The sequence below is a fragment of the Sus scrofa genome, chromosome 5 (genome assembly GCF_054392235.1).
Source record: "Sus scrofa isolate SSC_HxYL_T2T_F1_AM1 chromosome 5, Sscrofa_HxYL_maternal_Yorkshire_Landrace_v2.0, whole genome shotgun sequence".
In the NCBI taxonomy this organism is placed as follows: Eukaryota; Metazoa; Chordata; class Mammalia; order Artiodactyla; family Suidae; genus Sus; species Sus scrofa.
Window position 1 is genome coordinate 73980123 of NC_139387.1, and position 22969 is coordinate 74003091.

Sequence of the window (22969 nt, forward strand, 5' to 3'; positions counted from 1 at the left end):
AGCCGGAGGAAAGGGCTGAGGAGGTTTGGAGGGGAAAGAGGCGCCGCCACTGTCGAGCTGGCTGCCGCCCCCTGTGCCCATGGGGCCTGTCCGAACCGGGCACACGGCCTGCCGGATACACACACACAGGCGCGCGCCTCTGCACACGTGGGTCTGGCTAGGGCGCGCGGGGAAAGGGGACCGCAGGGGTGGCGCGAGGTGCGGGAAAGGCGCTCGCGACAAGCGCCGCGCCGCCCGCCCCGCCCCCTCCGCGCACGCGCGCGCGCACACGCGGCTCCAGAGGCTCCTGCAGCTGCGCAAGTTCCCCTTCCCCTCCACCACTGCCCGACGCTCGGGGCAGGACCCCCACCCAGCTAAGAAGAGTAGGTGGCCCTGGTAGAGCCCTGCCTTGCCGCTCGAATCCTGCCTTTTCAAGGGTGCTTTCGGAGTGCTCCGGGATGCCGGCCCGGAAGGGCTGCCGGCACGGAAGGGCTGGCCAGGACCCAGAACCAAGAATGCTCTTGCTAGGGGCTTGGGAGCATCCAGGAGCCCTTCTTCCTAACTCGAAACATCACCTTGTGCAGAAGTCTGCACTGCCCTGTTGACAAATAAAAAGACTAGAGAGTGGGGACACCTCTCTTCTGCCACCAGCGAGAGGGTTTTGAGAGCACCCCAGAGCAGCGCCCCGTCTTTCCTGGCGCTGTATCCCAGCACCTAACACTGCGCTCAGCCGCGGGGAGGCGCTAGGCAGGGCACCTGGGTGGAAGAATCCTGCCCTCCAGGGTGAGAGTATGAAACGTCCTCCCAAACATATTTACTCCACACCCGCTCTGTGCCACGCGCGTGCCAAGCCCTTGCGGAAACAGGCATGAGGTGCGCCGCTGCCGGCCCTTCAGATACACGAGGTCTAGCCCAAAGACAGAAGGACATTAGTCACCAAGGTCATAGGCAGGAACAGAACTACCCCACAGGCTGTGGCCGAGGGGACCACTCATTCCAACCAGACCCCCATTTCTGGTGTGCTGCAGAGCACATGCTGCTGGAGGCAAGCCTGCATCCTAGGGGCCCCAGCGCTCATTCTGGGGACAGCTCAGCTGCTAAAGGGATCTGCAGTGGTGCCACTATTCTGAGCCCCTTCCCCACCTAGATGGCAGCCCAGCAACGAAAGCCCAGCGAAACCCGGTGTGTGTCACAACCATGGCACCTTGCTGCCCCCTGGTTGGGTATAGGAGTCATGAAGAAGCTATGCACACATAAGGGGCAGATGTCTGGCTGGCTCCCAGCACACCCCATTGCCACGACTGGAATGGCTAACATCTCTTGTCCTCTTCAGCCTGGACCGGCTCCTGAGGGCTCGTGGCTCCCACCTTGTTCTCACAGCATTGCCTTTTGATGCGGAGAGAACATTGCTCAGTTGGACTGAGAGTCAGGAGATCTGTTTTTGAGCTCAGTTTTCAGCTGTGTGATCAGGGCAAGGTCGTTCTCTCTTTAAAGTGAGGCTCCCAGAGCCCACCCCCTGGAGGAGTCAGGTGAGCCAGCCTGTGTGAGAACCATCTGAGGACACTGAGTGCTGAGTAAATACCAGTGGCTGTCATTACTAGTCTCAGATGGGGATGTGGTGTCAGCCAGGCTCCCTCCACCTTCTAATTTTTCTCATCTCTCTCTTCTCCCCAGCTCACACCTTGTTCAGTGAGAACAGCCTCCCCGCTGTCCTGGATTGTCCAACTTTCAATTCTATTATAAGTGAATTCATGCTAATAATTATTTCCTCAGCAACTGAGGCCCTGGGGTGCTGGGGGTGCAGGACAACAGGCAGGTAAGAGAGGGAGAAGGCCGCCCCATGTAACCCCTCTGCTCCCTCATGGCCACGCTCATCAAAAGGGCACTGAAGTCCTACTGCTCAGCCCATCCACAAAGCCTCAGTGAGAGCCCCCACTTGGCCATTATCAGAATGAGAGCAACCCCAATTTACAAGTCCCCACTGTCCCCCAGGCGCCACGCCCCCCACACAGTAGCTCACTGGATCACCAGGACGGCTCTGAGATAGATATGGTTATTATCCTCTTACAGATAAAGAAACTGTAATTTCAAAGCCCATGCTCTTTACCTCCTTGGGCTCTAAACCTGGTTCCTGCCTTGGCAGTCTTCCTGTCTAACAGACAGAATCTCAGTGAGAAGAGGTCACTAGCAGAAGGAGCTGAGGAAGGGGCAAAGGGAAGGGGTGGTCAGGGCAGTGCCCCTGGACTGATGGTCAGCAAAGGAGCATCCCCAAGGAGACGGCCCTGCATTATCGTTATCATACAGAGGGTGGGAAGAAAGAAGGAATTGCAAGGAGAAGGTGTCTGCAAGACAGGAAGTGAGTCCCTGAAGAGAGGCAGCCTGGGTAAAGCCAGGAGAGGAGCCACGGGAGGGTAGGTTCAGCCAGCAGCACCTCCCATCTTCCGCTCCTACCTAGAACAGACCATGCATTCCCAACAGACGGCTCGCACACAGGCGGGACACTGAGCATGGACTCAGGAAGAGACAGAGATGAGTGAGACGTAGCTGTGGGCCCCAAGGGGCTCATGAAGAGACCAGGCTTCCACGCACTCCAGCCCATCCCTAGAGAAGCCCAGAGCAGAGCGAGAAAGAGAGCACGTGCAACAATAGGACAGCAAAGCAAGACCACCCCTGGGGAGAGGCTCTCTGGAGTGGGTGTGGCAAGAGAGAGGATCTTTGGGGCAGTGAGGAGATGGCCAACAGGAGCACAGGGAGCTACCTGCAAGGCCTTGTGTGACACATGAAGAGTGTGGGCTTCATCCCAGGGCTCCCCAAGCAGTGGGGCGCTTGACAGGATCAGGGCCCTAGGAATTGGGCCTGGCCAGGGGTGGGGAGGCCAGATCAGCTGCCATGCTGCCTCAATTTCTGAGACTCTGGGTGCAGAAGGAAGCACCAGAGAGAACAGATGATGTGACACATCTCCCCTCCCCCCACTCTGGTCCTCAGCCACCCCCGAGCTCAGGAGAGTGGAGGGTAAGATGCCCTTGATATCCCAGAGCATGTGAACAAGGCAGGGCTGCCTTTTTCTTTCCCATCTGGGGTGGGGGAGGTGTTTGTTTTTTAAACAACAAAAAAAGTGAAGCAGGTACAGAATTCCCAGAGGGAGGAAGAGAAGTGAATATTTGACATCAACACACATCTCTGCCGCCTGGCAGCTGAGGAGACGTGGGCTTCAGAGTAAATGCCAAGCTCTCAGCCTCTCCCTGCACTTCTCAGGCCTGCAGCCTTTGGGCTCTTGCCCACCCACGCACTCTTTCGGACCCAAGCCATCTCCGTATCTGACATCATGTTGGGCTCTCGAGGCATCCTGCATCTACGAGGCTCAGCAGGGTGGCCTCACAGGAGTTAGGGGAGACAGAGCAGCCCCTACCATCCAAAGGAACGTGTCACGGAACCACCATCATAGGCAAAGGGAGCCTCGTTCACCTGGCCCCATTGTTTCAAGTCTCCTGATCTTCTTCAGCAACATAGGAAGTATTCTGATTGCTAAGCAAACCATTTACCGACGGTGCCAAAAGGGAAGAAGGACGGACGAAGGATGAATGAATAGACACGTGTGTGTACACGATGGAGCACAACTCAGCCATGACGCAGATGAAACCCTGCTGATTTCAACAACATGCACAGACCTCACATGTTAATAAGTGAAATAAGTCAGACGGAGAAAGACAAATACTGTATGATTTCACTCATGCCTGGAATATTAAATTAATAAACAAACAAACCAAACAGACAGGTAGATACAGAGAATAGAGCAGTGGTTATCAGAGGGCGAGGGGGTCAGCTATATGGTGACAGATAAAAACTACACCCTTGGTGGTGAGTCTACAGAAGTCCAAGTAGGATGCTCGGCCTGTTAAACTTATATCATGTTATCAACCAGTGTTCCCTCAATAAACTTTAAAGAGAGGGAGCAAGGGAGAAGGATCGAGAGGCCCCTAGCACGGCCGGCACCCCAGGATGTCTGCATGAAGATTTATTCAACAGGAGGAGATGAGGTGGGTCCAAGCCCAGGGGCAGGCCTCCTATTTGCTGTGGAAATTAAACAGCTCCAGGGCCACATGTTGCCAGCCTTGGCCAGGATTCATGAAGAACGATGATGATGGTAAAAGGGTCGGGGTAGAAAGGAACTAAAGGTTATTTTGTGTGTTTAGTTTCTGAGACCAGTAAGGAAAACCAAGAGCCGCTTTGGCTGCAGTGGGACGGTGGCCATTAGCAGGAGGGACCAATGGCTCAGGACCCGCTCCCGGGGCAGCAGCACCTCCTTCTGGGGAGAGGTTTGTCCCTCCTCCTTCGGGACCCCAGCTCTTCATCCAGACAGATTTGTTTGCTCACCTGCCTCTGCTCCGGCCACTGGGCTTCTCAAAGGCGGCGGGGGCTGTGTCTTGCTCATTTCCTCAGCCCCAGTGCCTCTCCCAGGGACCACCTCAGGCAGGGCAGGGGGAGGGCAGGGAAGCCCACCAGGCTCTGAGTCCTCCCCACCCAAGAGCCCAAGTTCACTAACCAGAGGGTGGGACCCAAGCCCGAAGTGTGTGGAACTGTTCCTGGGAAGCAGGCTCTCCAGGGCCTGGGGGCATGAGGGACGTCATTGCCACCTTTCATAACCAAGTGTGAGGGCTGTGTGGTCAGTGGCCATTTGCAGCCACATCCCCACCACGTGGCCCAGCCTGGGACAGATGGAGAAACGGACAGTTAGAAAAACACGAATGTAGGAATAGAGAGGAAGAGTCAGGAAAGACACAAGGTGGGAAAAGGAGAAGACAGAAGACAGAGCTCCTCCAGGCCCTCCCCGCCCCGGGTGGCCAGCCTGCTGGAGGCGCTTGCAGCCAGCCCTGAGTCCCTGGAGGGCCTGTGCAAACTCCCTTGTCCCATCACATCTAAAGGCCCAAGAGGTAGAGGCCACTTGTGCCTATGGAGGAACCTCGCCCATGAGGAGACCTCACTGTGCGTCCACACCCTGCGTGGGACATGCAAGCACACCCGTCAGGCTCTTGCTGTTGATGCCGCAGACACCTAGCTCCAAAGAATGAGGGTCACAGCTCCAGACCATCCATCCTGCTGCAGACCCAGCAGGGAGCTGTCAGTGAGGCTTCTGGATCTGTGATGGGCCAGGTGAGGTGGGAGGAATCGTTACAAAGCCCATACACGAGGCACACCCCGCATGCCCAGCAACTGTGGGCTGGCTGGGCCCGGTTCTGGGGGAAAAGACGGCACAGGCTCAGAGGCCTGCAGAGACCCGGGCCATCCCTAACACCCAATCTGACCGCAGAGAACAATGCTCTGCAAACTTTGGGGGCTTTGAGACTAGACAGATCTAGGTCCAAATCCCACCTACACGAGTTACCCGCATGCTGGGTAACCTGGAATGACTGCCTGCCTGCTGGGTACCTCAATTTCCCCAACCATAAGATGGAGATGAGTTCCTGCTGTGGCTCAGTGGGTTAAGAACCTGACCAGTATCCATGAGGATGCAGGTTCCATCCCTAGCTTCACTCAGTGAGTTAAAGGATCCTGCACTGCCGCAAGCTGCCGTACACCTCAGATCTGGCATTGCTGTGGCTGTGGCATAGGTCAGTGGCTGTGGCTCTGATTCGACCCCTAGCCTGGGAACTTCCATATGCCACGGGTGGGGCCCTAAAAAAAGGAAAAAAGTGGGGGAGATGATAATACACACCTCCCAAGCAGTATGTGAAAAACAGACACTGGGGGTTACAGAAAGCACCACAGGCCACACAATGTCGGACATAAAGCGTTCAGTGAACTGATGCACTATTACCATTATCCCTGAGAATAATTATGGTCCCAGTCTCCATCGAATCATAAAGTGACTAAACAGAGAAAGACACAACACATCATCAATACAAAATGTTCTATGGTTCAAATTCTAGGGGCTAGGGCTGGCAGGACCTCCTCAGGGAGGCCCTCAGTCCCGGGCCCTCCTCCCCTCTGCATCACGCTCCTGCACTGGCCACCCCACCTGCTGCAGCATCATCCACATGCTGATGACACCTAAACGTTACCTGGCCCTGACCTGTCTTTTGAGCCCCAAGCACGCTCCACCACTGCTAACTGGCATCCCCACGTGGCTGTCTCACAGCAGCTCCAATTTCACATGCCCCAGAGCGACTGACCTTGCCCCGGCCCTGCTCCCCTGGCACAGCCTCCCCTCTCGATAAACAGCCCAAATACTCATCCCATTGCTTATGCCAGAGGCCCAAGTTTCATCCCTGACTCCCCGTGGTCACTGCCCCCCCCCCCACCTCCAATCAAACCCTCATCTGATCCAATGAGCTGCCTTCTTCTTGCTGCTCCACAGGCACCGCCCGTCCAGCCCCAGGGCACCTCTCACTGGGCTCCTGCAGCACCAGGGTCAGGGCCCTCAGCCCCTCTCCTGCCAGGGGCCTCCTCTCCCATCCTCTCACACACATTGCGCTCTTATTCCATTGCCCTCAGTGGTTTCCTGTTTTGCTCAGATTACGGGTGTGTGTGTGTGTGTGTGTGTGTTGTATTTGCTATTCTACTTTTCTATTACAATCCAGATTTCCTAAAGCAACCTTGGAGGTGCAGCACCACGGGCCCCTGCCCACCTCTCCAGCCCCAGTTGCTCCAACCAGTGAGCCCTCAGAGCTTGCCCTCCTCAGAGCCCTTGCCCATGCTGTTCCCTCTGCCAGGAATGCTCTTCTTCAACCCACCCCCTGACATATTTCTTCTCATCCCTGAGCTCTTGTGAGTTCTTCAAAATAGTCTCTTCAGGTTTTCTGGCTGCTGCGCCCCACCGCCCCACCCCCGCCACTATCTAAATGAAAGCCCCTTCTGGAGTTCTCTTGTGGTATAGCAGGTTAAGGATCCAGCATTGTCACTGCAGTGGCTCAGATCACTGCTATGGTGCAGGTTCGATCCCTGGTCTGAGAACTTCCATGTACCATAGGCACAGCCAAAAAAATAAATAAATAATAAATAAAAATAAGCCTCTCCTATCAACAGGCATTCTCAGAGCTCCACTTTCTCTCCTTCTCCCTCCCTCTCTCTCTCTTTTTTTTTTTCTTTCTCTCTCTCTCCCTCAGCATTCACCACAGTTTGAAAGCACACACTTACTTGAGTGGCCATTTGCTGTCTGGTTCTCCGCCTGAACCATAAACCCAGGGTGGCAGGGGCTGTAGCCAGGACAACGCCTGACTAGCAGCAGGGCCAGTGGATAACTGATGAACTAAGGAGGAGGAGCTCAAAGGAGGATGAGCACAGGGCAAGCCAGCATCACCAGGAAGGGCTTCCCAGGCCTTCCAGTTGTTCAGTCACCTGGTTACCTAACGATCAAAGCTTCACAAGGCCAATTACCAGTATGACCTCTAGTTCCTCAACTACAGAACAAGAAATTTGCACTAGTTGCTTCTCTAAAGCTCCTTCCAGGAGTTCCCGTCGTGGCGCAGTGGTTAACGAATCTGACTAGGAAACATGAGGTTGCGGGTTCGGTCCCTGCCCTTGCTCAGTGGGTTAACGATCCGGCGTTGCCATGAGCTGTGGTGTAGGTTGCAGATGTGGCTCGGATCCCATGTTGCTGTGGCTCTGGCGTAGGCCGGTGGCTACAGCTCCGATTCGACCCCTAGCCTGGGAACCTCCATATGCCGCGGGAACGGCCCAGAAATAGCAAAAAGACAAAAAAAAAAAAAAAAAAAAAAAAGCTCCTTCCAGCCCTGAAATTCCCACTTGGTGAAATGGGACCTGACTCGTTTCCTGGGAGATGGGCAGGACTGGGCAGGGCAGAAGGAAGAGCATCCTAGTGGCAGAAAGGCTGGGCAAGGCCAGCGGGTGAAGAGTGCCAGGAAGTTTGGGGAGATGACGTCCACACACCCAGCCACAAGGACGCTCCACAGAAAGTGAACAGGAAGGGAAGTGGGGTTGGATCAGAAAAGACCCTGGAAGCCAGGGGCTCCCCTACCCCCCTCGCCCTTCAGCCCCATCCCCTGCACCTTGCCTGGCAAACTTCCCCTGTCTTCCTCGCCCCCAGCCTTAGCACTCGCCACTCCCTCTGCCTGGGACTAGCCTCCCCACACCCTGACTGCTCATATCACAACCCAGAGGGCATCAGGGCTGCTCTCTCACCTCCCCTGAGGAGTCTGGGGAGACGTGCCGGGGTCCCTCCCCGGAGCACCAATGCACCTGAGTGCATCCCACCACGGAGTTGCCTGCTCACCCCGTCCCTACCCCCAGACCATGAGCCCCTTACGGGCGAGGGCTTCGCCCATGGTCTTTGTTTCCCAGCCCTTGATGCAGAGCCAGTGCCCAGTGCTCTGAAATCACTGCTGAACATAGGCGTGGAAAGGGAGGGCCTTGGGGGGGATCTTAAGCAAGGTGACAGCCACTCTGCAGCAGAATGGGCCTGGCCTGAGGGCAGGAGAGTGGGGGCTGCCACACCTCCTCTTGGAGCAGGTTACCGGGGTGGGAGCAGCAGAGGTCCAGAGGCACAGGCTGGGGACCCACACAGGAGCTGCCCACCCTGGGCTCTCAGGCCCTTTTCTCCAGGCAAGTTCCTAAAGAGCCTACCTTTCCCCCCAAGCCCGCATAGCATCTCTGTTGGGTCCCCTAAAAGAGCCTGCTGTGAGAGCCATGCCCTCCCGGACAGGAGGAGCAGTGAAGCACTGGTGATTAGCACTTATCAAGGAGGGCAGGCAGCTCAGGAGGATGCGATAAGGCCAGGCCATGGGCCCAGGGAGGTGTGATGAAGCCCAAGGTCTATTGCCATGCGCCAGTGGAATTTCCTGACCCAGCAAATGCAATATTCCCAAACGCTCTGTGGAGGGCCTGACTGGCAGGGACGGCCCTCTCTGACCCAAGTGAGCCTGAGCCAGCCCACGTGGCTGGGACCCTCCCCCTCCAATGAGCCCGGAACCACTGTAGGGAGAGCAGCAGGCACACAGCACTTGGAGATGCTCTAAGTAAGACGGAGAACGGACCGTGGCCGGGATCCAACCTGCTCTGAAGCCACAGGGGAGGGGAGCCTACACACACTCCCCCTCCCCCAGCTGAAGAGAATGAGAGGAGCAGGGCTGAGAGGTGGGGAGGATGTCTCCATTGGGTGGAATTGGGCTGTCTGAGGATGCTCAGGCCTCACAGTGCATGAAGCCACGTGTGGTCTCTGAGCCCCTGGCCGCTCTGTAACGTGAGGCGGCAGCAGCACCTGGCCACCACCCTGTTCATCCTCCCTTCCCTCTGCCCACCTCAGGCTGACCCACATCCAGGCACTGACATTCAGGGGCCTCCCGCTGAGGGGGCCTCAGAGAAGCATCTGGTCCATCCTAGACCCAGAGGTATCTTTCTTCCCTCAAAAGTACCTCAAGTGCAAACAGTCACAACCGCACACTTTGGTCTGCTGTGCAGGCTACCAGAACCCCAAGTTTTTTGCACAGTCTCTCTCAGGCTGCTCTGGCAGAGGTCGTTCCTGCTATGACCCAGTCACATACAATGTGGACCCAGACTTGCTCAACATCTGCCCAGGATCCAGACAGCACAAGATGGCACACACAACCCTGAAGGCAGAGGCTCCTGCCCACACAGCTCTGCTCCCACGCACTTGGGTCTCCCTCCTGGGGAGCCTTAACCCCCGACCCCCACGGCACATGATGGTGCCATGCTGCCCCACCAGCCAGCTCGAAACCTTCTCTGGCTCCCTAGGGATTTGAGACAAATACTCAAGCTTGGTGTTGAGACCTCCTGCACCGTGTTTTGTCAGCTTGTTTCCCAAGAGTCCCTGACCTGTGTGTGCTCACTCCTGGCACCAGAGCACCCCCCTGCTTCCTCTGTGCACCCCCACTTCCCTGCTTCTATCCTCTGGCTCCACGCTGCCTTCCACCCACCCACCTCTGCCTTCAGAGGATGGTTTAAGGCTCATCTCAGATGCCACGCTTGTATCATGGTTGTTTGCATAAAAGTCCTCCTACAATAAGCCCCTGAGGGGAGGAACTCACTGTGTTCCTCCTGCAGCACCCGGCCTAGCTTGATCTGTGGTGGTTGCACAAGAAATCCAAAGGGAAATTAACAGAACCTGTCATGCCACACACACAGCCCCCAAGCCTTACCCGCCTTTACCACACGCACTCACCTCAGCCCATGTATGGGACACCCCACCACCACCCCAGCCTGTCTGGCAGGTTCTCACCCTGCTAGACCACCACCATTTGTCCTGGCCCTGGAGGCCCTCCCTGGGGTCACCAGCCAGCTCCGGTCACCTCCTGAACCCCGGGAAGCTCAGATGTCCAGCCTGGAGCTCAGAGAATGTGGCTGGGCTCCACGAGGCCCAAGGCATCTGGGTGACTGAGTGTCACTCATGCCCCAAACTCCAGCCCCAAGGGGCACTTCCAGATCCCAGTTGGGCCAGGTGCCAGGGCACACCTGCTCTTCCCCTCCCCCACGCCGCTGCCAGAGGAAATGCCAGCCTGCAGCCTCGGCCAGGCAGGACGGACACAGCAGGGACAGCACTGAGCACTGGCACTGCCCCTCCCATGCCCCACCCCGCATCCTCCAGGGATGCCTGTGCTGCCTGTGACCCCCACCTGCTCCTAGCTGACACCACAAGGCCCATGTTCACACTGCAGGGAAACAGGCAGAAAGAAGAACCGAGGCCCAAACCCAGCTCTGACACTTACATCTGCGTGACCTGGACTAGACTCACAGCTCTCGGAGCAGCGCATATTTTTTGGAGCCAACAAACAAATGAATGAATGAGTGAGCCCACTTCCGTGTCCTCATCTGCAGAGTGGGGTTATGGATGATTATGGGGGATGGAGAGGCACTGCTGGCAAAGAACTTTATCAGACAGTCTACACCTGAGAACCTTCCTTGCATGCACACACTCCAACGAGCCAGCACATCCATACACAGACAAAGGGCACTGACACTGATCGCAGTCACCGAAGACTCCCTGAGCATCCACTGCAGGGATGACCGAGGAGCTAGTGCCCACCCGGGGAAGAGCCTCAAACTGAAAGCGCAGCGTGAGCACAAACCAGAGTGGGCAGCATGAACCAAGGGCAGGGTGGCCTGGCCCATCTGGGAAGGCCTCTTGGAGGAGGTGGAGGTGCATTATCACCTCCACTGGAGGAGGAACACAGATATGGGTGCCAATGGGAGAAGGCAGAGGCCCCACCCCTCAAAACCCTGGTCCAGGCAGAGTGCGGATAAAAGCCAGTGGTGGGCTGTACATGTTTAACAGCCAGCTCTCCAGGGGAAAAACTGATTTGTCATGCTTGCCACTTTCCATGGTGTAAATACTCCCATCATGGCCAACCTCAAGCTACCAACGGCTTAACAACTAACTGGCAGGAGTTCCCGTCGTGGCGCAGTGGTTAACGAATCCGACTAGGAACCATGAGGTTGCAGGTTCGATCCCTGGCCTTGCTCAGTGGGTTAAGGATCCGGCGTTGTCATGAGCTGTGGTGTAGGTTGCAGACGCGGCTCGGATCCCACGTTGCTGTGGCTCTGGCGTAGGCAGGTGGCTGCAGCTCCGATTGGACCCCTAGCCTGGGAACCTCCATATGCCGCAGGAGCGGCTCTAGAAAAAGGCAAAAAGACAAAAACAAAAAACAAAAAAACTAACTGGCAAATTTTCTTTTTCCTTTTTCCAGACCACCTATGCAGCATATGGAAGTTCCCAGGCTAGGGGTCGAATAGGATCTGTAGCCACTGACCTACACCACAGCCACAGCAACGCCAGATCCAAGCCCTATCTGCGACCTATACCACAGCTCACAGCAAAGCCGGATCCTTAACCCACTGATCAAGGCCAGGGATCGAACCCGAGTCCTCATGGATCCTGGTCGGGTTCATCACTGCTGAGCCACAACAGGAACTCCCAGCTGGCAAATTTTCTGATAACTTGCTAGCAGGTTCTTGACCCCCAGTACAAGCAGGCTCAGGGACACACCATAACAGCCTAGCTCCCCCAACTCCATCCAGAAGAAACTCTAAGGCAAGAAGGAGGACCCAGAACCCTGTTCAACCCTAGAAGAAGTCATATGTTAGGGGGTGGGGACAGGAATGGAAGCTGGACACATCCTCAGGTCCTCCCAGGTGGTCTCACACCCAGAGAAAGACCACTAATGCTAGCTCCTGTGTGGTAGTGACCCCCTCACGTAAGTCAGACCAGGCCCCTGCTCTGCTCAAAACACCCTAATGGATTGCTATCTCTGTCAGAGTTAAAAACAAAGATCTCACAGTATTTTCACAATTCACACACATATGCACACACACACATCCCACTCACCCCCTCCACTCCGGCCACATTGTTTTTTTTGCCGTTCCTTAAGGTGGAGCGTGTGTGCTGGCGGGTCCCTCCTCTGGAACACTCTTCCCCCAGATCTGCTCTGCCAGCTCTCATCTCCTTCACAGCTTCAACCAAAGCCACGTTCTCAGCGGCCACCCCAGTCACTGCACGCCTCCCCAGCACACCCCATCTCACCCTGGGCCGCTCTTTCCAGAGCACTTGACCCCAATATACAATGTAATTTGCTTTTTTATTAAATGACTGTTTGCGGAATTCCCGTTATGGCTCAGTGAACCTGACTAGTATCCACAAGGATGCAGGTTCAATCTCTGGCCTTGCTCAGTGGGTCAAGGATCTAGCAGTGCAGTGAGCTATGGCATAGGTCGCAGACACGGCTCAGATCCTGCATTGCTGTGGTGTAGACCAGCAGTTGCAGCTCCGATTCAACCCCAGCTTGGGAACTTCCATACGCCACAAGCACAGCCCTAAAAAGAAAACAAAAGAAAAGAAAAGAAAAAAAAAAGATTGTTTGTGACCTCTCTCCCCTACCCAAACTAAGCTTCATGAGGGAAGGGATTTTGCTGTTTCATTAACTGCTAGGTTTCCACGGCCACGAATAGCTTTACACAGAGGAGTGTTCAGAAAGTGCTTGCTGAGTGAAGGAAAGCCTGGAGGAGGTTTCTGCCAGACCTAAGAGGAGGCAGCTGGGGAGCGAGGGACCCAGGGGTCAGCCCCTCCTGGCTGGGACTCGAGGTGCCCATGACCTGGCATCCACCTCTGCGTCTCATTTTCTCTTCTCATTTAGGCTGTGTGTGACCCTACATGACTAACTCTGGGCAGTACCACAGTCCAAGGCCAAATAGGACACCAGGACTGAAGGCCTCTGACTGCAGCAGGAGGCCCTGAGGCTAGGTTTGAGGTCTTCCCTTAAAAGGTCTTAGGGAAGACAAGCTCTTTGCTTCCCTTCTGCACCAGATGCACCTGAGCCCCAACCCCACCGCTTCCCCAGCCTTCAGCCCACAGCCTAAGAGAAACCTCCAAAGAACACTGTCCACCCCACAGGGTAGAGCCACTGGTGCCCCAACTCTAGGCAGCTGCCCCCTCGTGCCTCTGCGGGCGCCCCACATGCAAGGCGGCCAGCTCACCCTGCTATTTTAAGCTCTGCGGGCCCAGCTGCAGCACGTCGCCACCGCGGGCTGGTGGCCCGGGTTGGAGGCAGTAGCAGCTAACTCATGAAGGAGTGCTGACCTGGGGGGCTCCAGGGTTGGGGGCGGGGCTTGGCCATCCTCTGCGACCGCAGCCTCCTCAGAGGGACCAGACACCCCCGTCCACACCCTCAGATCCACCAGCCGGGGGAAAGTGAGTCAAGGGCTGCACTGGGCACACCCAGATTCCAGGGCTGAATGTGACCCCTGAGTTTCCACATCAGAATGACTCCCAGCCCCACCCTGCCTACCCCTAGAAATTCCAGCAACGCTGGAGCACAGCACCCATCCTCCAGGGCCTGACCCCGTGAGACAGACCCCGGTGCAGACAGATGCAAGGGACTAAGCCTCTAGTACCTGGATCGGCTCATCCACTAACCTATCCCCCCCATCCCATTCTCCCCCGAGTCTCCCAGGGAACGTGCACAGCACTGGCTCACTTGTTGACCAGACAATTGTTCCTGCACATATTACAAACCAGCCACAGTGCAAGTGCTGGAGGGGACAAGCCAGTCTCAACTGCTGTACTACATTTCTGGTGACCCCGCTGAGGATGACGACCATAGAACCAAGGAGCCAAGAGAGCTTCATGACAAAACAAGGGTGCCCCAAGCTCTAGCCCTTCGGAGAGGGCTGCCACCACCCAACTCCAGGGGGCAGTCACACTGTGTTCTCTGGGCAGAGGGTCCCCTGAAGTTGTGCGACGTGGAGGTGCTACTCCCACCCACCCTTCTCCGTAGGACATCCCGCAAGTAGGAGCTGGCTTGAGAAACCACACACAAAACAGAAACCCTGCAAGCAAGCTATTCCCAGCCCAGCCTCACCCCCCAGAACATCGTTAAGCCCAGAGCAGGACAGGTCACCCAGGCCCGGGGCTCCCAGCCGCATCCTCTGCCTCTAATTGCTCAGTTTAAGCAACATCAGCACCAGGGAAAGAGGCAAAAAGATCCAGAAGGTGCCATAATTAGGGAGCTCTGGGACCCAGCTCCTTGCTCCTGGCTACCTCAAGACCGAGCCAGCACCCACACCTTAAAGAAACAGACTCACCACCTGGATTAGGGGGAGGAAGTGGGAAATTCCTTCAATTTCCTTGTTGGAGGAAGATCCCAGCAGCTGCGGGTCTTCAGAGGCTATTTGGTCCACCCCTCCCTTCCCTGGCCTTCCCTGGCTTCCATCAACCCAAACTCTGCACATTTCTATTATAACTGCAAAAGCAAGAGCACTTAGAGGAAAAAATGTACTTTTTTTTTTTTTAGGGCTGCACTCACGGCAGATGGAGGTTCCCACGCTAGGGATTGAATCAGAGCTACAGCTGCTGGCCTACACCACAGCCACAGCCATGCCAGACCCGAACCATGTCTACGACCTACACCACAGCCACAGCAACACAGGATCCGAGCCGCGTCTGTAACCTACACGACAGTTCACGGCAACGACACATCCTTAACCTACTGAGCAAGGATGGGGATTGAACCTGCGTCCCCATGGTGCTAGTCAGATTCATTAACCACTGAGCCATGATGGGAACTCCAAAAACTGTACATTGTTGAAAGAGATTTCACACAAGTAACTCTCCCAAAAGTAAGTGCAGAGACATCGTACATAAGAGGGTCCCTGTACCAAGGCCTCTGCACCACCTGGCTGGTGCCGCATTCCCCAGCCAGTGCTTGGGCCCTGTCTTCAGAGTCCTCGGGGCTTTGGTATCAAATGCAAGTTCCTGGGCCCTCTCTGGCCATAGGGAGTCAATTTCTGGAGGCAGGATTCCAATGACTTCCAACCTCCTCTGTTACTGACTCCCCAGAAGGTGGCTAACTGGGTCCACAGCCCAAGCAGCAAATCCTCCAAACCTAGAGGCTCTGGGGGTGTGAGAGCCGCTCAGTGCGTCTCCTGGAGAGACATCTGCACATGATCACGAAGTGGTGCTGAGCGTCTCAGTCAGTAATCTGAAGTCACACCAGCTGGGGAGGTAGTGCTGGCCAGGATCTCCCCTCTCCAGCAGGGACATCTCTGCCAAAATAGCTGTCAGCCGGAGCCCGTACTCGCAGACGTGCCTAATGAAGGGGATCGGGGGTGGGGGGGGGTGGGGGGAATGATAGGATTAGGTCACTGCGGGGCTGCCCCTCCCCCTCGTGCCTGTATCAACAGCGTGGAGCTCTGCCTTTGTTCACCCTCAGACAGGCCCTGGCCCCCACACAGCCCAACAGCCCAGACGCCCATGTTCCCTGCATCCCCTCGGGACAGCTCTCAGCCCGCCCTCCGTCATCCGTCCCGACCCTGAATCCACCTCTCTGTCCCAGCCTTGGGGAGGCTGTGCGGCTGCCCCAATTCCAGGCTTCCATTAGCATCCTCCCCAGCCTCGGGGTTCCTCGGGCTGATGGCCCAGTTACGATCCCCCTCCTTATACCCTCACCCCGCCGCCCCCATCACGTGGCCTCACTGACTTAGCCCAGGCGGCTGTGTGGGCAGGTCTCGCCTTGGCCAGTGGACTGTCGGCCCCAGGAGAGCAGAGCACAGCCAGATTCCCGTCACATCCCCTCAGCTTCCACCACGTCCTAGTCCTGAGCCAGGGACCCCACGAGCACTTGCTGAATGAATGAACAAAGTCTGGACATCTAGCCCAGCCGGCTCCTCCCGTGGCATCTAATGCCAACAACAAAAAAGAGAAGGAGAAGGAAGAACAGCCCAGTGGGAGAAAGAAAAGGAAAGAGAAGAGTTTACCCACAGGCCACAGCAATGGGCTCGGGGGCCAAAGGCCCAGGGAGCCTGGTGGGCACTCAGATGCTCCCTGACCCCACCGCCCCATTAGGAAATTAGCAGTTTCCTCGTCCCATCAGCAGAGCATCTCCCAAGTAGAAAGACTATCTGATCTGGGTGCGTTAACTGAGTAATTAACTTCCCTAATCTGCTGCCCGGCCCACCTTTCAGAAAGGGATGGCAGCACCAGAGGAATCCTGACAGGGGACGGGGGAGTGCACTTGTCCCTCAGGATCCCACAGCCTTCTCCACCTGCCCCCAGAAACTCCAGCCTACCCAACATCACACACAGCCCCCAAGGACTTCACACTGCCCTCAGGGCCTCCAAAACACACACGCTTGCACACTGACCTGACTGTGGGAACACCTCTCCCCCAGCTCGCATTCTGGCCATGGCCCCCATCTGAAGCTCAGGCAGGCTGTTGCGTACAGAAAGGAGCAGGGAGGAGGAGGCCGAATGATTCACAGAAGGCCTGACTGCTGGGCCAGGCTGGGCAGAGTGGGGTGGCAGGAAGGACACATGGTGGGGTCAGAAGACCCAGGCTTGAGTCCTGTTTCTCATGGACTATGTGACTTTGGGCAAGCCACTTAACTCCTTGAGCGGCAGTCCCTCCATCTGCAAAACGGGCATAAAGCCTTCCTCCCCTGAAGGTTTTCCTAGGATCCTATGAGCCCAGTAAGAGTTACTCACTGAGGTCCGATCTTCCCTCCTCTGCAGAAATGCCCTGGGGGGACCCCCGCACAGGCAGCCATCCTGCTTGAGCACTGTCGCCAGATAGCTGTGCCCTAACCTGAGCCCCAACTGCCCACCTCTGCCTTCCACCTTAGAGACAGGGGTGGAACATTGGACACTCGGTCACAGCATCAGCCACATCAGCATCAAAGCCCAGCTGTGATCCTTCACGCATCACAGGTCACACGTCACAGTCAGTTGCTGCTCTGTGCCTCGGTTTCCCCATCCGAATCATGAGTACAGTAAATATTGATGACGCACAGAGCCCATGATCTACTTGCAGACCTTATTCAGTGAGCGGCAAGAGCTACCCTTAATAAAGGGTAGATGATTTACTGCTGTGGCTCAGGTCACTGCTGTGCCATGGGTTCAATCCCTGGCCCAGGAACTTTTGTAAGCCACGGGCACGGTCCCCTCAAAAAAGAGTAGATGATACATTTTTCATTAGCATCATCATCATTACAGTAGCTAAAAGCATCAGTTCTTCCCTCTGGAGCGGTGAAGCGGAGCCCAAATTCCTCTCCCAGGTACCAGCCCTGCACATGGAAGGTGACACTGTCCCCAATCCCTGAGCCTTCTCTCTCCAAGCGAACACCCCCTTTTTAGCATCCAGCATATATTTGCTACCACATGCACTCTCCCTCCTGCCCTCCCTAAAACACTGTGCCCTGGATTCTACTTCCTAGCACCTGGCTCGTAGTAGGGGCACAGAAACATTTGGTGATGGAGTGTTAGATGAAGGAGCCAGACACCCTGCTTCATGGAATCTGAACATTGCAAATGGCAACAGGCTGGCTGGCTGTTGCCACTCTCCCTCCATCAGGGCAGTCTGGCATCGGCCTCCCTTCACGCTGTGCATCAGACCGTCACAGACAGAGTGCTGAGTGGCACCAGGGCCTGCCCGCTGTCTCACTTCAAGCACTTCAAGCCAGAGCTCCTGCTCAAAATGCTTGCTGATTCTCATTCTAAGTGCAGGACTTGGGTTATGGGGCAACTGCAAACATTTGCCCATTACCTTCCATCTTGTTAGTTTTGCTCCATTATTACAGCACGCTTGTGATTTAAAGTCCCAGTTCTAACATCCAACGTAAACTACTTCTCTCAATATTCAGAAGATCACAGAATTTTTACACTAGAATGGAAGTTAGAGATGGTCAAATTCAATGCCTTCCATATCCACGTGAGGAAACGGAGGCCCAGAGCAGGGACATAACTTTCCCAAGGACACCAGTAATTTTGCAGCAAAATTGAGAATGAGCTCTGATCTTTTCTCTCAACCCAGATTACTAAGAGTCATGCTATAAAACCTCGGAGTACTTGCCTTGTGCCAGGATATTAATGTCTATTTTCTCCAATCCTCATAATAACCCTGCAAGATAAACACTGCTTCCCCATTTGGGAGATGAGAGAGCTCAGGTTAACTGGTCCTGGACCACACACACCAGGAATACATGGCCAAAGGTAGGAAAAGAGTCTGCTCTGATTACTCCAGTGCCCCCGGCCCAGGCTACTGGGCATGAGAACATCTCCAACCAGAAGTCCAACAGGAATGCAAACCAACCAGGTCAACACTTAAACTCGTAACCCTCTCTCTTCAACACCTACCTGTTCCTCCTTTGGTATTTTCTGCGGGTAATAGCATCACCATCAAATTGTTCACTTAATGAGAAACCGAGAGAGAGTCCTGAAACGCTGTTACTTTACCTCTTTACTCCACAAGTTCAAGCCAGCCCCCAGGACCTAAAGCCGATCCCGCTCCTCTTCTTCCTGACATTCCCTTGGCAACTCCTCAAGCCATCCCCTCCTTCCCGAACTTGCAAAAGACTCTTACCAACACCTCTGCCAGGTTTCTCTTCACCTCCTAGACAGCTTTCACGTTCGTCCTCACAATTTTCTTTCCACAATAAGTTGATCTTATGTTGCTCCAACTTAAAAACCTGGTTGGTTATATTCTTTGAAATTAGGAATACCAGCTCTTTCACCACAAGTTGGCAGGTCTTCCACTCGAACTCCTGTGCATTCTGCAAAACCCAACTCCAACGCCATTGGCTCCTTGTCTGTCCCCTGTCCTTGACCTCCCTAAGTCTGTCACTCTAACTCAGCCTCTGCTGGGGACTTCCAAACTGCATTTTCTCGGCAGGTCTTTTCCCTCCCTTTTCCAGGTGAGCTCCTTGAGGGCAGAAAGTGGCATTTCTGACTCCCCAGCTCCAGTTCATGGATTTGCTCATGTATTTATTCACTAATTTACTCCATCTTGAATACATTCAGTGAATGCTGTTCAGTAAACTAGCACATTCATAAATCAGGGCTCTGTTTATAATTTTATTATAAAAAATAATCTGGACTTTCCTAGTGGCCTAGAAGGTTAAGGATCCGGTGTTGTCACTTCTATAGCACAGGTTCAATCCCTGGCTCAGAAACTTCTGCATGCTGCAAGCGTGGCCTAAATAAATAAATAAAAATAAAAATAAAACAACAATAGTAACCTTCTGTTAACTTAAAACCCATATCTTGATTTAAGATCAACTTTATCTTAGAAAGATGATCTCTTTTTGTGTGTGTGTGTGTTTTTGGAGCTGCACCCACAGCATATGGAGGTTCCCAGGCTAGGGGTCCAATCAGAGCTGTAGCTGCCAGCCCTACGGCCACAGCCATAGTAACGCAGTATCTGAGCCGCATCTGCAACCTACACCACAGCTCACAGCAACGCCGGATCCTTAACCCACTGAGCGAGGCCAGGGATCGAACCCTCAGCCTCATGGTTCCTAATCGGATTCGTTTCTGCTGTGCCACAATGGGAACTCCAGAAAGATGATCTTAAAATACCGACTGACAAGGGTCCTTGTAAAAATGCATGAAATTCAAGCTTCCCGGTTATCAAGTATTCACTTTGGAGGCATCAATGACAATAAAGAGGAGAAAAATCCAATTTCAAGACATAAAGAATTTGAACTATAACAGATGTGTGACTATGACCCAAATGAATTAATTTGCTAATTGTTTCCATTTGCTTTAATCCGTAGCAACTCCCAGATTAGTGCTTTCCATAGTGCAGGTCACTTCTCATTAGTGAGTTACAAAATCAGTTTAGTGGGTCAGAAAGATTATTTTTTGAAATGAAAACAAAATAGAAAATACCAGGAAGTGTCTCATGCAGCAGTTTCATGAAACATTTTTTTTCAGGGCTAGCATGCACATGCACATGAACGCGTGTGTGCACACACACGTGCACACCCTGAGTCACCAAGTTTGAAAAATACAGCCCTGGATCTTTAATGGTGACATGTGGGGCCCACAAGAGTCTCAGAATATGGGCTGCCTGCCCATGGGAATATACATTTTCTAGACATGAAATGCAGAGCGAGTTCTTTCAGCAAGGGGGGCCACACCTGGTCAGGAAGGTTTACCCAACTGCAGGAGATATACTTGGATTCACCCTCTGAGATGGAAATGTACTTAGAAGATGCCAAAAAGTTACATGTACCGTGAGAAGGCAGAGCAGGTCTTGGCCTAGGGAAAATGTGTCCCTAAGCCACTGGATCCAGCAACATCATCTGCCGGGCAGAACTCTGGCTGGGAAAGCGGGTGCAGGTGCTGGCCTGCAAAACGGGAGATCAGTGCCCACCTCGCAGTGAAGCGAAACCACAAACGGACCGTGTATAATATGGACTCTTTATTCATGTATTCATCTCTTGATTGTTGAAACAAATCAAAGTTGGTTTAAAAAATGCATGAAGTTAGCTCAGCACAGAACTATACCTTCCTAACCCATTAAACTAGAGAAAACCAATTCTGAGTGGAGCCAGTATTTTATCCGTTACAAATTCTACTCAGCTGTCTGCCTCATGTGTCTGAAGGAGACACCACCTCCCGCCGGTTCTCCAAAACAGAAGGAAAACATCGTGCCTCATGTATGGGAAGGCTCTGTATGGAGGACGACGGGCTGGGGTCTTGTTTCACTTCAGGCAGGATGAGAGAAACGGTCTTAAAATGCAAGGGGAAGCCTCCAGAAGAGGGCTGTTAAGGACAGGGACAGGTGACCAGAGCAGGTGCTTGCCATCACCCTGGGCCGGCGGAACCCCTCCCCACCTGGAGCCCGGCTGGGCCTTGGCCTGTCGCTGTGTGATGCAAAGCACCCGGCACAAGGCAGCACGGGTCCCTTCCTTCCTAGATGACTTTGGGAGGTGCCTTTCTGTCTGTGGCATCCCTGGGTCCAGGATGAGGCATGATGGTGACTGCCGGGTTGCCACCAACAATGCCCTCCCCCTGGGGGCCCCCACGGCCTATTTCCAGTTCCTGATAGTTCCTGTCTAAAGCCAACATCAACTGAGGAATCCAGGGCATCCTGGACCCAGCGTTGTTCAAATCACACATTCCTCTTCATAAAAAGCTACTGAATAACTCTCATTCCTTCACCTCCCAGGAGAAACCACATCAGAGGACAAGCAACCAGATCCCTGTGTGCGATGGAACAAAGGGGACGGCCACGGCATGGCCACTGCCTATCAGCTCCAGGGCACAGGGACAGACCCACCCAGAAAGCTCACTGGCCCCCTCTCACGAGCCCCCTCCCACGAGTCCCCTCCCAGGAGCCCCTTCTCACAGAGCCCTCTCCTACAGACCCCCTTCCTACACACCTAACTCACACCGATCCATGGCAGCCAAGAGCAGCTGTGAGTGGCCAGGGCCCCACCTGTTCCCTTGAACTGGACTTCTGTCTTTTTTTGAGGGGGGGGGCACACCCATGGCATATGGAGGTTCCCAGGCAAGGGGTTCAATCAGAGCTGTAGTTCCTGGCCTATACCACAGCCACAGCAACGCAGGATCCAAGCTGCATCTGCGACCTACACCACAGCTCACGGCAATGATGGATCCTTAACCCACTGAACGAGGCCAGGGATCGAACCTGCCTCCTCTTGGATGCCAGTCAGATTCGTTTCCGCTGAGCCACGAAGGGAACTCCAAACGGGGACTTTTGAAGTGTCGATGTTTGTACACCACCTACCTCCCTGGATCTTTGTGAAAATGCAACTGAATCCTCAAGGAAGGGAAGAAGATGGCTGATTCTTACTGAGAGCCTAACCATCAGACACTGGGTTTGGCCCTTGGGGTGAGAAGCCTTTCGATCACGGGGGTCACTAGCCATGGCTGAAGACAGAACTGCAAAGGAAAAGACCACAATACTTTGCTCAGCACTGCCGCGGGGCTGAGGAAACGGAAAGGAGGAAAGGAAATGGTCAGAAAGAAAGAAAGATGGAGCTACAGTGGGGAGAGGCTGACACTGACCCCTGACATGTGGCACGAGGTAACAATACCACTATCCTCCGTCCCACCGCGCTGCACCTCCCGCTCACAGAGTCAAGCACAACTCAAAGACCTGCTCTGGGCCCAGGAGGAGCCCACCTTCCTCCAGGAAGCCAACCGCAGGACAGACCCCCTTCCCGGGGCAGAGCCCACAGGACCCCACACCCCAGGTGACACCTAGCCCACCCCTCCCACCATAGGCTCTGTGGGAATTACGTCTGCAATGCAAAGTTTCACTACTTTGCTCCTTGGCTGTAAAAACACGTGGGAAGAAGTCATGGAAGTGCCAATTAAGACAGCTGTTTACCTCTCAGGTTAGGAAAATATATGCATCCAGTTAGCAAGCTGCCCAATGCTAGCAGGATTGGGGCGCCTCCTCAATCTCTCCCACCCCCACGGCTGGCCGCCCCCACGCCTCCATCACAGACTCCTGGGCCCCCAGCCCCGCCCACCCCTCCTCCCCTGGGCTCTCTCCAGGACACCGCCAACATCCTCCTGGGTGCACGCCCGCTCATTTCACTCACCTGCTGAAACACTCCAACACCTCCAATTTAAAAGGAGTGTTTAAAGAAAAGCCCTGGTCCTTCGGGGCAGCCTAGGCAGCAGGGTCCCAAACACACAGATCCTGGCCAAGCAGAGGGAGGACTGGCCAGGATGGCTGCGATGTAAGGATGGGACGTTTTCCTTCGGATTTTCCCT

At 54.6% G+C, this 22969-nt stretch overlaps 1 protein-coding gene across 3 annotated transcripts in view; it reads right to left on the reverse strand.

Moving 5' to 3' along the window:
• The window catches only part of TSPAN9 (tetraspanin 9), a 192594-nt gene that overhangs the window by 82161 nt on the left and 87464 nt on the right, over nucleotides 1–22969 (reverse strand). The window contains exon 3 of one of the 3 annotated variants that reach the window (XM_085024864.1): nucleotides 18798–19409. The exons of the other annotated variants lie outside the window; for them this stretch is intronic. The gene's annotated coding sequence lies outside the window, so the exon portion shown is untranslated. The remainder of the gene's footprint in view (nucleotides 1–18797; nucleotides 19410–22969) is intronic. 3 annotated transcript variants of the gene reach the window in all.